Here is a 13,151-nt window from a genome sequence, read left to right as displayed (position 1 = left end):
AGGCATTTTGAAAAGATGACTGCCATCTGAGCTTGCCATTCACAAAACACAAATACAAACTCTCACACAGGCCTTAAAAACGTAAGCCAGTACAGGACAGGAGATGTGTCATTGTGTTTTTATTTTTTATACAATCATAGCTGGCAGACAAACGCTTTAAATTTAAAATATTTATCTCACTTTCTTGGTCACACAAAACATTTGTCACTCTAGAAATATTCTATCAATCCACAAAGTTTATTTGCCCTCATAAAAATCAGCTGATGTGGGGCTGGGACCACTTACTGCATAAGTCCTTTCACGAAAAACCAGAATAGGGCAAAACTGTGCCTTAATGTGAAAAGGAATTTATATTCCAAAGCCCGAAAAAGGCATAAAAATTAAGGATGAAGTGCTGTATTGTAATTAAAATATTTCTTACAACTGTAAAACAACCAGTATTTATTTATCTAAACTGCATGTCAGATGGTTTGATGATGAGAACTCCCATTTCCCACTCATGAAGACGACTTGACGCTCAAACACACACTAAATTAAATTCAGATATTTTTCACCAGTGTGATCTAATAGGACACTTCCTGTTTCTGTCTTTGATCAGTGTTTAGGGTTTAAAATATAAAATGCAGGTAGTTTCACACAGATTCATACACATTAACTTCTTCCTGAGCGCACTGTCTACTTTTAAGGCTAGACTTTTGTTTGTAATAAAGCTTATCGTTAGATTGACTTCAGCCATCCTGAGCTATCTTTGTCGTTATGTTGCTACAAGATTAGCTCAGATCCTACATCTAAACCTTCTGTAGTGATAAATATGATTTTTTTTCCCCAAATTCAATACTTAGTGATCCCCATGATCACCAAGTCTTCTTAAAAGGTAGAGTCTCTGAGAACAGTTCTTCAAAATACAGTCAGTGTTTTCAGCAAAGTTGAGCTGACTGTCCAGGAACGACCCAAGGTATTTAAATTTTGCCAAAGTTTCAACAGGTTGGCCATCGAGAGAAACTGAAATCACTTTAAGGTCTTGTTTAGATCATTTAATTAGCTCTACATTCTTAAGAGAATGAAAAATTAATAATAAATAATAAAGACTTTGAGGTATTTTGATTTAGTAATGTAATTATATTAGTTGTGTTACCACCCCCACGCCACTAGAGGCAGTAGCTACGCCGAAAAGATGCGACTAAGGAGCAGATTTAGAAGTACACAGAAAGCTACAGAATTGGGTAAAAACTGTGAGCTTTGCTGAAGTAAATAAAGACACAAGTTCAAATCCCTGCTGAGAGTGGAACTCCTTCAATCAGGGCTTCTCCGCAGCTCTGATTGGCTAAGCAATGTAACGTAATCCTCTGATTGGCTAAGCAATGTAACGTGATCCTCTGCAGCAAGTGATGGCAAAGCGGGGCGTCATCACGACTTTACACAAGTGTGTCTTTAACTCCGTGGCAGAGGCTCCACCGAACCCCTGAGACCGACTCATCGAACCCATGGGGTTCGATCGAACCCAGGTTAAGAACCACTGGTTTAAGGGGATCCTCTTCACTGACAGTTCAAAATAGATCCAGCAGATGGCTTAGACAGTTTCTAAATGTGACTGATGTGTGTCAAACTTCTGGAAAAATACTTACTCTATAAAACACTTGTACTAATTTGTTTATGGGTATTGTCATAGGTAAAATCTTTGATTTTTACATGTATGTATGAGTTGAAAAACAGGACAAATACAAAACTTAAATTTATGCACATTTATTGACTTGCATTCCCGAATTTAGATGTCTACGTATGCATTTTTTTATTGACAGTAGTCCCACCTTACACATAACTCCTTATGTTTCCATAGCAACTAAAACAAACATGAACCTGACACAGGTTGTTTGACATCATCATGCCACCAATGTTCTCATCGATGATGTCATAAAGGTTCAAAAGATTATTATTATCATTTGGAATACAAGAATTTTCAGTTTGCCCTTCAGCTGCCTTGGAGATACATTTTCAGAGAGAGACGATTTCAAACCATTCCAACTACAAAATGATGCTTACGATCGGTTGGGGCCTTGGCTACCTAGTCACAAAAGGAGTGGAGAAACTGCTAGGACATCATAACGACGAAGTTGCAGAAGAACCCGAAGAGGATATCAGGTGGAGATATTTTGGCTTTGAGGAACTGATCCCAGAGGACCAAAGCGACATGGACGTTTCCGCCAACATCGCCAGTACCATTTCAGGTGTCGTGACGAGTTTAACAAATTTCACCCCAGAAGATACTGTGGCTTTGGAGAGCATCTGTGCACTGCACTGGGAAACTTGCTCCGAGGACGCAGATGCAAACCAAAATGACATGGACGCTTCCACCAACCTTGTCAGTGCCGCTTCAGGGGTATTGAAAAGTTTAACCGATTTTACCCCTGAAGATACTGTGGCTTTGGAGAGCATCTGTGCACTGCACTGGGAAACTTGCTCTGAGGATGCAGATGAAAAGCAAAATGACATGGACGCTTCCACCAACCTTGACAGTGCCGCTTCAGGGGTATTGAAACCTTTAACTGATTTTACCCCTGAAGATACCGTGGCTTTTGAAAGCATATGTGGACTGGACTTGGAAACGTGCCCTGGGGACGCAGATGAAGACCAAAGTGACATGGACGCTTCTGCCAACCTTGTCAGTGGCACTTCAGGTGTCTTGACAAGTTTGGCAACTTTTACTGATGAAGATCCTGTGGCTTTGGAAAGCATCTGTGGACTCCACTTGGAAACTTGTCCAGGGGACGCAGACACTGATGTTTGTACAAGTGCTGATGTTCCCCTTGACAAAATGGACCTGGCCGTTGAAACGAGCTGTGACGGCCAGGAAGATGCGATAAATTTAGAACCAGTCTATGAGGATCCATTGGTAGAAGAGGCTTCTTCTGTTGATGGAAACTCAGAAGACGGAGTTCAGAATTACGCAGACCATTTTGATGGCATGGACGCTGCAGATACGGACGTCGCCTCAAAGGAAATCCCTTCTTCTGACACAGCTGCTGATAATGTTGTGGCACATTTTGAAGAAGTTTCTGAGCATTCTTCAGAAAAACCATCTTCTTCAGAAATTCTCACAGAAGATGACATTGAATTCTTCAAAAATTATTACAGGAGGGTTATTTCCTCTAGGAGATCATCCATCCGGGGATATTTAAATTTGGAGAATTACGTGCCACCTTTAGAGAGAATTTCTGAGTGTTCTACATCAGATGAAATGTATTCAGAAGAAAGCTCAGAACATGATGTTCAAATTGAGCCACAACATCATGAAACCAGTGATGTTGAAGAAGTGGATGTTTCCTTTAAGGAAGTCCCTTCTGAAAGCAGAAATGCCGGAAATTTTAGGTCACGAGTTTCCAAGTGGCTTCGCCAGCAGGGCCGTAGGTTGGCAAATCTCCTACCAAGGAGAAAAAGCTAACAAGTGCCAGTTCACATTGGGCACCTTTTTTGGAGTTGTTGGAGGGGTGCTGGAGAGTGTCCCTCCAAGAGACTTCTTTGTTCTGCTGGGGGATTTCAACACTCACATGGGCAATCACAGTGAGACCTGGAGGTTTGAGGTTGAGAGGATTGGCCACCTTGATCTAAACCCGAGTAGTGTACTGTTATGTGACTTCTGTGCTCGTCATGGACTGTCCATAATGTACACCTTGTTCAAGCATAAGGATGTTCATATGTGCTCGTAGCACCAGGACACCCTGGCCACAGTTCTATGGTAGACTTTGTTGTTTCCCATCTGATCTGTGGCTGTATGTCTTGGACTCTTGGGTGAAGACAGGCAGAGCTGTCAACTGACCACTCCCTGGTTGGAAGTTGACTGATGATGGGGGAGGATGCCAGTCAAACCATAGAGGCCCAAAAGTGTTGTGAGGATCCTGGCAGAGTCATCTGTGAAACAGAGCTTCAAATTTCACCTCTGGAAGAACTTTGAAAACATTTTGGAGTATGTGGATAGAACATTGCCCCCACAGAGTCGTTCCCCAACTCCTTTGTCAATGCGGCTTATCTGTGATGTGGCCACAAGATTTTCTGTGCCTGTTTTGGGGACAACCTTAAAATCAGCTCGTAGGCACCAGAAGGGAGGGATGCTCTCAAGCCAAAGACAGAGAACTATCAGATCTTTTTGGACTGACACCCTGGAAGCAGCTGATGGATACTTGCAGTCCAACTGGCATGCAGCTCGGGTGGTAGCTAAGGAAGAAACTCGGATGTAGAAGAAGTTCCCAGAGCCCATGGAGAATGACTTGGACAGATCGTCATAAATTGCGGTTGTAGGTCATGAGGTTGACATAGTGGACCCATGATAAAAACACAAAATTCAGGCAGCACAGGTGAACATAGGCAAGGAGCTCAGATGCTGGTAGCAACTGGTTAACAGGACAAAGACAATGTTGTGACACAAAATGATGATGGTATTGACAAGGACCCGATATGGAGAAACAGACACAGTTTGGGTTAAATACACCAGGGATTAATCAAGAGGAAACAAGAGACAGCTTGAGACACCTAAGGGATAGATGATTGGTCAAACTCCCACGCACGGGACCTTTACGACCGATCCAACTCTCACTGAAACGAGCTCGACTTACTGCTGGCAATCCGGACCAGACTCTGACACCGGTCAGAGTCAGGGAACCTGACAGCGTCTATCAAAGGGCCTGGTACCCCATATTCCCAGAGGACCCCCCCATAGGACTCGCCGAGGGACGCGGTTGAACGCCTCCTCCAAGTTCACAAATAACACGTAGACCTGTTTGCCGAACTCCCACGCACCCTCCAGGACCCTGCTGAGGGTGTAGAGCTGGTCCAGTGTTCCACGGCCAGGACGTGAACCACACTGCTCTTCCTGAATCCAAGGTTTGACTTTCCAATGGACCCTCCTCTCCAGGACCCCTGAATCTGAAAACACCTTGCCAGGGAGGCTTAAGAGTGTGACCCCTCTGTAATTGGAGCACATCCTTCTGTCCCCCTTTTTGAACAGGGGGATCACCGCCCCAGTCAGCCAATCCAGGGGAACTGCCAATATGTGATATTGCAGAGTCGCATCAGCCAACACAACCCGACAACATCCAGAGCCTTAAGGAACTCCGGGCGGATCTCATCCACCCCCGGGGCCCTGCCACCGAGGGGCTTTTTGACCACCTCAGTGACCTCGTCCCAAGAGACTGGAGAGCCCAACCCAGAGTCCCCAGGCTCAGCTTCCTCAATGGAAGGCATGTTGGTGGGATTGAGGAGGTCTTCAAAGTATCCGGCCCACAATGTCCAGAGTCGAGGTCAGCAGCACACCATCCCCACTATAAACAGTGTTGGTGTTATACTGCTTCCCCAGTGCAGTGCAGCACCAATACTGTTTATAGTGGGGATGGTGTGCTGCTGATCTCAACTTGGGACATTGTGGGCCGGAGGCCAGGATACTTCGAAGACCTCCTCAATCCCACCAATATGCCTTCCACTGAGGAAGGTGAGCCTGGGGACTCTGGGTCGGGATCTCCAATCTCTTGGGACGAGGTCAACGAGGTGGTCAAGAAGCTCATGGGTGGCATGGCTCCGGGGGTGGATGAGATTCGCCTGGAGTTCCCTAAGGCTCTGGATGCTGTAGGGTTGTGTTGGCTGATGCGACTCTGCAATATTGCATGGACATTGGGGACAGTTCCCCTGGATTGGCAGACTGGGGTGGTGGTCCCCCTGTTCCAAAAGGGAGGGTGTGCTCTTAAGCTTCCTTGGCAAGGTGTATTCAGGGGTCCTGGAGAGGAGGGTCCATCGGATAGTCGAACCTCGGATTCAGGAAGAGCAGTGTGGTTTTCGTCCTGGCCGTGGAACGCGGCAGGAGGCGAGAAGACTGTGGCGGACGGAGGCAAGAAGACTGCAGCAACCGGAGGAGAGAAGACTGCGGCGACCGGATGCGGCGGACGAAGGCGAGAAGACTGCGGCGGAGGGAGGCGAGAAGACTGCGGGCCAGGAGGAGAGAAGACTGCGGCAACCGGAGGCGGCAACCGGAGGCGGCAACCGGAGGCGGCGGACGGAGGCGAGAAGACTGCGGCGGACGGAGGCGAGAAGACTGCGGCGGATGGAGGAGAGAAGACTGCGGCGACCGGAGGCGAGAAGACTGTGGGCCAGGAGGATAGAAGACTGCGGCGGACGGAGGCGAGAAGCCTGCGGCGGACGGAGGCGAGAAGCCTGCGGCGGACGGAGGCGAGAAGCCTGCGGCGGACGGAGGCGAGAAGCCTGCGGCGGACGGAGGCGAGAAGCCTGCGGCGGATGAAGACGAGAAGACTGCAGAGGCAGGAGGCGAGAAGACTGCAGAGGCAGGAGGCGAGAAGACTGTGGCGACTGAAAGAGGTTGGAAAACAGGATGGCGTTCAGGAACCAGCCATGCCACCAGCTGTACAGCCTGTCACCCAGGAGACAGTCAAACTGCTTGGAAACCATGACCAGGGGTACTCAAGCTGGCAGAATGGCTGGGGATGGTGCTGGAGAATGAGAGGGGGCAGGAGCTGTGGAAGAGGATGAAGAGCGAAAGGTTGAAATGTCTGGCTTAGGCGGAAGTGGTCTTCCAGCCATGGTAGCTGTGGCGATGCCACTCCGCCTCTTCCAACAGCTCTGTCATGAAGGAGCTGTGTTGGCACTCCAAGACCAGTCTTGTAGAGAAAATCAAGGTTTGGGCGGGACAACATGGAAACTCAACTAAACACAGAAAAATAAATTAAGACAGAAAAACCAAATCCTCACACAGTGTACTTCTCTATGGAGGACCAAAACCGACATAAGAAATAAAAGAATAAAGAAATATATTATTCTTTATATATTTATTTATTATTTTATTTATATATTTATTCTTCCACAGCTCCAGTCCCCTCTCATTCTCCAGCACCATCCCTAGCCATTCTGACTATGGAGGACCAAAACGGACATAATAAAAAATAAAAGAATAAATAAAATATATATTTCGATAAGAATTATATATAAAAAAATATGTATATATATATAAGAAATAAAAGCATAAATACATATTTTGATAAGAAATATATTATTCTTTATATATTTATTTTTATTTCTTCCACAGCTCCAGTCCCCTCTCATCGCGGAGGTAAAGACAAGTGTGTCTTTAACTCCGCGGCAGAGGCTCCGCCGAACCCCTGAGACCGACTCATCGAACCCCTGGGGTTTGATTGAACCCCTGGGGTTTGATTGAACCCAGTTTAAGAACCACTGCACTAGCTGTTCCACCACTCCTCTTAGATGTTCACACCTGCAACGGTACATGATACCATCTCTGATCACTAGCCACTCTTTCAGGAGAAGACAGACCTGTCGGCCACCACTGACCCTCTCACTGCGACTGGGTTTGACATTCCGACTTTTGTAGTGCCAGACAGGGCCTATAACAAGATCCTCTTTTTGTCCTGCGTGTCTGTTTATTTTTTTTCTAAGGTAGACAGCCAAATCAAATAAAATGTATGTTTGTATGTGTAACTCTCCCTTTTTATGTTTAATTGTAAATAAATAAATAAATAGTTTGGTACAGTTATGTTAAATCACTCCCAAAAATCCAGTTAAACTGATATAAAATATTAGAATAGAATCACAATATAAATATTTCAAACAAAATGAAATTATTTTTGTCGCTATGAATCAAAGATAAATAAATAATGGTGTGGCACAGTTATCTTACCGCACTTCCAAAATTCTAATTACACACAAAAAAAGAAGGATATAATCACAATATAATAAATATTTCAAACAAAATGCACATTAAAAGTGACGCTAAAATAATAAGTTGCCGCTTCAGCTCCACACGTTAACTCAGATTGTCATACACTCAGCAAACCACCAGAACGAAACCGTTGAGTAACGGGGCTGCTGGCCTTGTTGCCTAGGTGACCCTGAAGCACCACGATCCGGAGTCTCGGCACCAAAGATGTAACCCTGTCCGTGCGAGATGAGTCCTCGCTGTTCCCTGGACTCTGCGTTGTGTGTTCTTAAGGGGTTTTTTGTCGGAAGGAAACGAGACAGGAATCTTGACACACACGGCGGTTGAAATCGTGGTTGGGACCGTTTATTCGGACAGCGCAGCGGCTTCGCCTTTATAATTCAGAGCAAATACTCCGCGTCAACATGTTTCATTAACGCAGTTATTTTTGATTTACAGATACAGCATATATATATATTAAAAAAAGAAGAAAAAGACAAAATGATACAAAACTAACTAGTTTTAAGGAGCTACTGACCGTTATACCACCAGCACACAGTAACGAACGTCAAGTACGGCGTTCTTCAAAGGACACACTTTACAAAGTTCCACAACCCAAAGAGCAGATCCAACACCTTGGTGACATGCGCCGACACATTCAAGCACTGGCCTACATATACACATACATAATATATATATATATATATATATATATATATATATATATATATATATATATATATATATATATATATATATAGGTTCATTGCTGGTGAGGCACTGACTTATGATTTACACACCATGCATGTTATTGGACCTACGGAAATTTCGCGCAGGCATACAACGCTGGGGGGCAAAAAGACTAATCTTTTACATGTCATCCATAGCCGCGTTAACTCAGTGAAACTTAAAAATGTAGGTATTAATTTCGTGCTATGATCCACAGCAAAGTGATCTGTATTCGCCAAGCTACGCAGACTCGTTGCCATAGCAACGGACAACAACGCCACTTCATGTTTTAGGATTTAACACCAAAAAACATTAAAGAATTTTGCACACAAAACAGATCATTCAGTCTGTTGTTGTAGTGCGTTTTAGGCTTAATGTTTTATTAATAAATAATTGCCGTGGTCGATTAGCTACCGCTTCTACTTTACTGAATTATTTACACATAAACTGTAGCCCACAAAACGCACATTTCCTTAAAAAAAACTAAACAAAAACATCTTATTGCTGTCTTACCTTTACTTATCAAGTCTATCCTCGGCATGTCTTTTGTACTCCGTTTGAGAATCATCAAACTGTCTTGAAGTAAAACTTTCAGCTCCGGTGTTGGTCTTCCTTTAGTTATTATCTCCTGCTTCAATTGAAAATCCACTTTATAAAACTGTTTAAGTGTAGAAATGTAGTCTTTCATGTTGACGTCGGAAGAGAGAAGAAAAATATATCGCTGTATTTTACTTATTTACTGTGTGGCTAGCTCCATGGCTAGCTCACTGTGTCTTACTCTGCATTTGTGCAGTCACAATATCTGGGATCATGAGCGCCCCCAGCGATGAGGCAAGAGAACTGCCTGCCTCACCTCGAGTCTGTTCTCTGCCGTTTCTTATCGCTCCTTCGCACACAAAACACGATACACACACAGTTAGTGACAAAAAACACTGTACATTATATACATAAGCTAAATTATGGAAAATAAGACCATATATTAAATGTTTTTAACCATTTAATATATGGCTCCAGGAGCATGTTCGCCCTGTACAGACAGGGCGAACATGCTCCCATAGAATGGCAGCCGTTGCGCAATCGCAGGTGAGGCTCAGCTGCTGCTGCCTCACCCGCTTCGCTCCTGAGGTTTTGAATGGGAAAATGCGACAATACAGCGATTTTTAAGATAAAACGAATCAGAATTGGTTAAGCTAAGTGAAAAATAGATTCTTTATAGTACAAACCACAGGGTGAAAATAGCAATATAAATGATTTTATTTATTTATTTTCCATGATAAAAGGTGAGGCTCTGCCTCACCTGCCTCCCCTGACCGCACGTCACTTATATATATACACACACACACAACAATAAAAGATTCATATATAAATAAAAGAATAAATATATATCCGACATGTATAAATAAAAGAATATATATAAGGAATTGCCTTAAATCCCAAATGGCAGGTCAAACATTTAAACCCTCAACAGTTCATCTTTAATCAAAAGCGAACATAGCCAAACGGTAAATTTGCTGTCAAATCGTGCAAAAGAATTGTGCCCACTGAATTGCCACTTTAAATCTCCTCTTGGGGAAAACTGAAGCCTTGTTCTGTCTTGTCTGAAGGAAGAGTAGACTTTTGTGTTCTGAGCCATCGGGGACTGAGCATCAAACAGAGGAAACGGGAATCGGGGTCAAGCAATTCAGCAACATGGTTCTTTTTTTTTTGTACAAACACGCTCTTGTTTAGAACCGAAGAGGACAAGGACAGGTCACCAAAAGCCAGAATCTGCACAGCCTAGACGGTAATTTAGACTTTTATCATAGCACAAATACAGGCATAATGCAGAGAAGTTGGGCTGCATGATGGAAAACCCTGAGATGTCAAGGTTACTGGGACAGCAAAACAACAAATCCATATTTTTCTCACTCTTCCAGGTTTTCAACAGTCGCTGACCTTTAGCATCTTCGACACTTTGCTCTGTCATGGGTGGAAATTTACTGCAGGATCTCCACTTAACAGGCTGAATATCTAACCAGCACGCAAAAGTCTTTTGCAAGGTTAATATTACGCACAGCAATATAATGACTATTACATAACGTCACAATACTGTGCTGCACCAAAAGACATTTAAAGCATGAAACAAAAATGTCAAAATTGAATTCTAAAAAGATACAAAATAATCAAAACATCTTTTCAACACATCAGGATACGGATGGTTTCCTTGGGCTTTGATCAAGAGAAAAAAGTATGAATATGTTTTACTACTTGGTAATAAATAAAGAATTGTTTACATTTGTGCAAGTAATTAGATTTTATTATGCTGTATAACTTCAGGAAGCAATGACTAGTCAAACAGCTTGTTATACAAATTAAAAACAAACTGTATTCGTTTGGTACCAGACACTACAGTCATTAATTATCATAACCTTTGGTGCAAAACGCTTAATTTGTGAAGCAGGAGACCAACAGTTTTGTCATTAATTGGAACCACAAAATGATCAAAATAATCAACAAGCTGGAACACAGATTAGTACACAATCACAAAATGTTTGCAGCATTTGATTTGTTTTTGTTTTTTTCCATGTAAGCAACCAAAGGCAATTTGCTTTTAGAGGCATGAATAGTAATTAAGTTAATCAAGTTTAAGATAAAATGTCCTAATTTGTAATTAGACTTATGCTTTTCTGTCAAAATTAGTTTGGCTTGGGGTCACAAACAATCAGATAGAGTCTTATTGTGCTGGAAAAAAATGAATTTGTTCATTACTAGTTGTTCTGGACCTTTAATTAACCAGCCTAATAATTGAAGATTACTTTTTTATGATGTAAAATACAAACAAAAACAAAAAAAAACGTTATTACTCATGTAATTTTCCAGTCCATACTTGCTGTCCAAACTAAATAATATCTTAAATGACGTGATTATTGATCATTTTTCTTCACTGTGACCACTAAAAATACTTTTTAGTCATCACCGACCCATGAAGATCAGCTAATTCTTGCAACTCTTGGACTTAAGCCAACACTTTCTTTAACATTAATAAAACGTTCATTGTCCTTTACCAGTCTGTCAGTCTCAGTTTTCCCTCAGTGTCAAAGTACGTCTTCAAAGCTCAAGCAGTTTTCACAAGGTTAAGCCTTGAGGGGCTCACGTCCCGCTGACAGTCCAAACGCATCACACCGAGTGTGACACAGATGAAACAAGAGCGCTCAAGATGAAATGGATGTTCGGCCGTGGCGTATGCTAAACCAGAGCGTCATAAGACGAGACGACCCTGAAGAATGCGTCTCTGTATGTAATTCTTAGACACCCAGGGACAGATGTGCAGCAAAATCAAAGTACAAACAGCGAAGGGTTAAAACATCTAAGCAGTGCATACAGTGTATTTACAGTTATGCATATTGTCACGTCAATTTTTGCAAAAAAAATATCACCACCTCATTTTTTTTTACAAAAGGTTCTTAGGCATTGTTAGGTCATTATTTTAGGAAGGTGACGACATATTTAAGCCACATGGTGAGTTCACCTTTTTCTGCATAAATATATCTTCATTTAATAATCACTGAAAACATTTAAAGTTGCCACAAAAACACAGCATCTAGCCACACTGCTGAAACAACGGACACTCGTAGAAGACCGACGCGTCATCCGTTTTGTTTTTCTTTTTTGCTCAGGCTGTAGAATTTAAATTATATCCACTTACCTGCTGAGAGACGATGCACCCAACCACCTCCGCAGCCGGTGAGGCATGTTACCACTGGAATATTTGTTTTGTCAGACAACAACCTACAAACTGTGCCATCACTCTTCCACTCCGGTGACCTGATTCATATCAGACTCTGAATCCCTCCTCCGTTTCTAAGTTTAATCCCACTGTTTTTGTAGTTTGCCCTCTTGATTTTTTTATTTCTAACTGTAACCTGATTTGTTTTTGCCCCTGAATAGAAAGCGTGCAAGTAATTCAGAGAGCTACGCAGGATGAGAGGCTTGACATCTGACACGCTCTCACTGGCAAATTAGATTTTTTTTCTCTCCATCGTCATCATTTTTAAGAGTGCTACAAGTGTTGAGGTTAGGCTTTTTCTGTACCGTTTCTGCTGTAATAAAACCCTGACCCAGCTACAGAACATTTTGAGAATCCATCTACAATCTGTTTTAGTGGTATTGAAGTGAGAAATGTTTGCCTTTATAAAGCACCACTGCTGTAAAAACAACAAAAAAACAGCAATTTACAACAAACAACTCTATAAAAGAGTCAACTCTATTAAGGAATAGAGTTTCTTTAATAATGAAATAACAGTAAATATCAGAGGAACGGACAGAAGAATCCAGAAAAGAGGAATAGCTGTGTTCCCATGGAGCAATTTGACACTTCAAAAATGAATAAGCTTACTGGAAACCTCACAGGAAGTTTTTATGCTTCCAGTTTTTATACTGGAAGCATAAAAACTAGCTAAAAAGTTTTTATGCTAAAACTTTTTAGCTAGTTTTAGCATAAAACTAGCTAAAAAGCTAGGGACATTTTAGCTAGAACTAGCTAGGATGAGGCGTTTTATTGGCCATATTAAATTTTATTTTGAATAAACTGAAATAGAGACACTTTTTTTGCATCACACGAGTCACATGACCAAAAACCAGACGTTGCCGCTGGCGCAAACCACAAAGACAACAACAGGAAGTAGTTGGAGGATAATGGTGATGTATGGTTTTTTTAATCATACGTCAAACTTAT

General features: G+C 42.4%; 1 protein-coding gene across 1 annotated transcript in view; it reads right to left on the bottom strand.

The window, feature by feature from the left end:
- Positions 1-13,151, bottom strand: part of LOC103463084 (ephrin type-B receptor 1-like) — a 123,636-nt gene that overhangs the window by 51,069 nt on the left and 59,416 nt on the right. The window lies entirely within an intron of this gene.

The sequence above is a fragment of the Poecilia reticulata genome, chromosome 4, assembly GCF_904066995.2.
Source record: "Poecilia reticulata chromosome 4, P_reticulata-male-v2, whole genome shotgun sequence".
Classification (NCBI taxonomy): Eukaryota; Metazoa; Chordata; class Actinopteri; order Cyprinodontiformes; family Poeciliidae; genus Poecilia; species Poecilia reticulata.
This window is presented reverse-complemented; position numbering and strand designations above follow the sequence as displayed.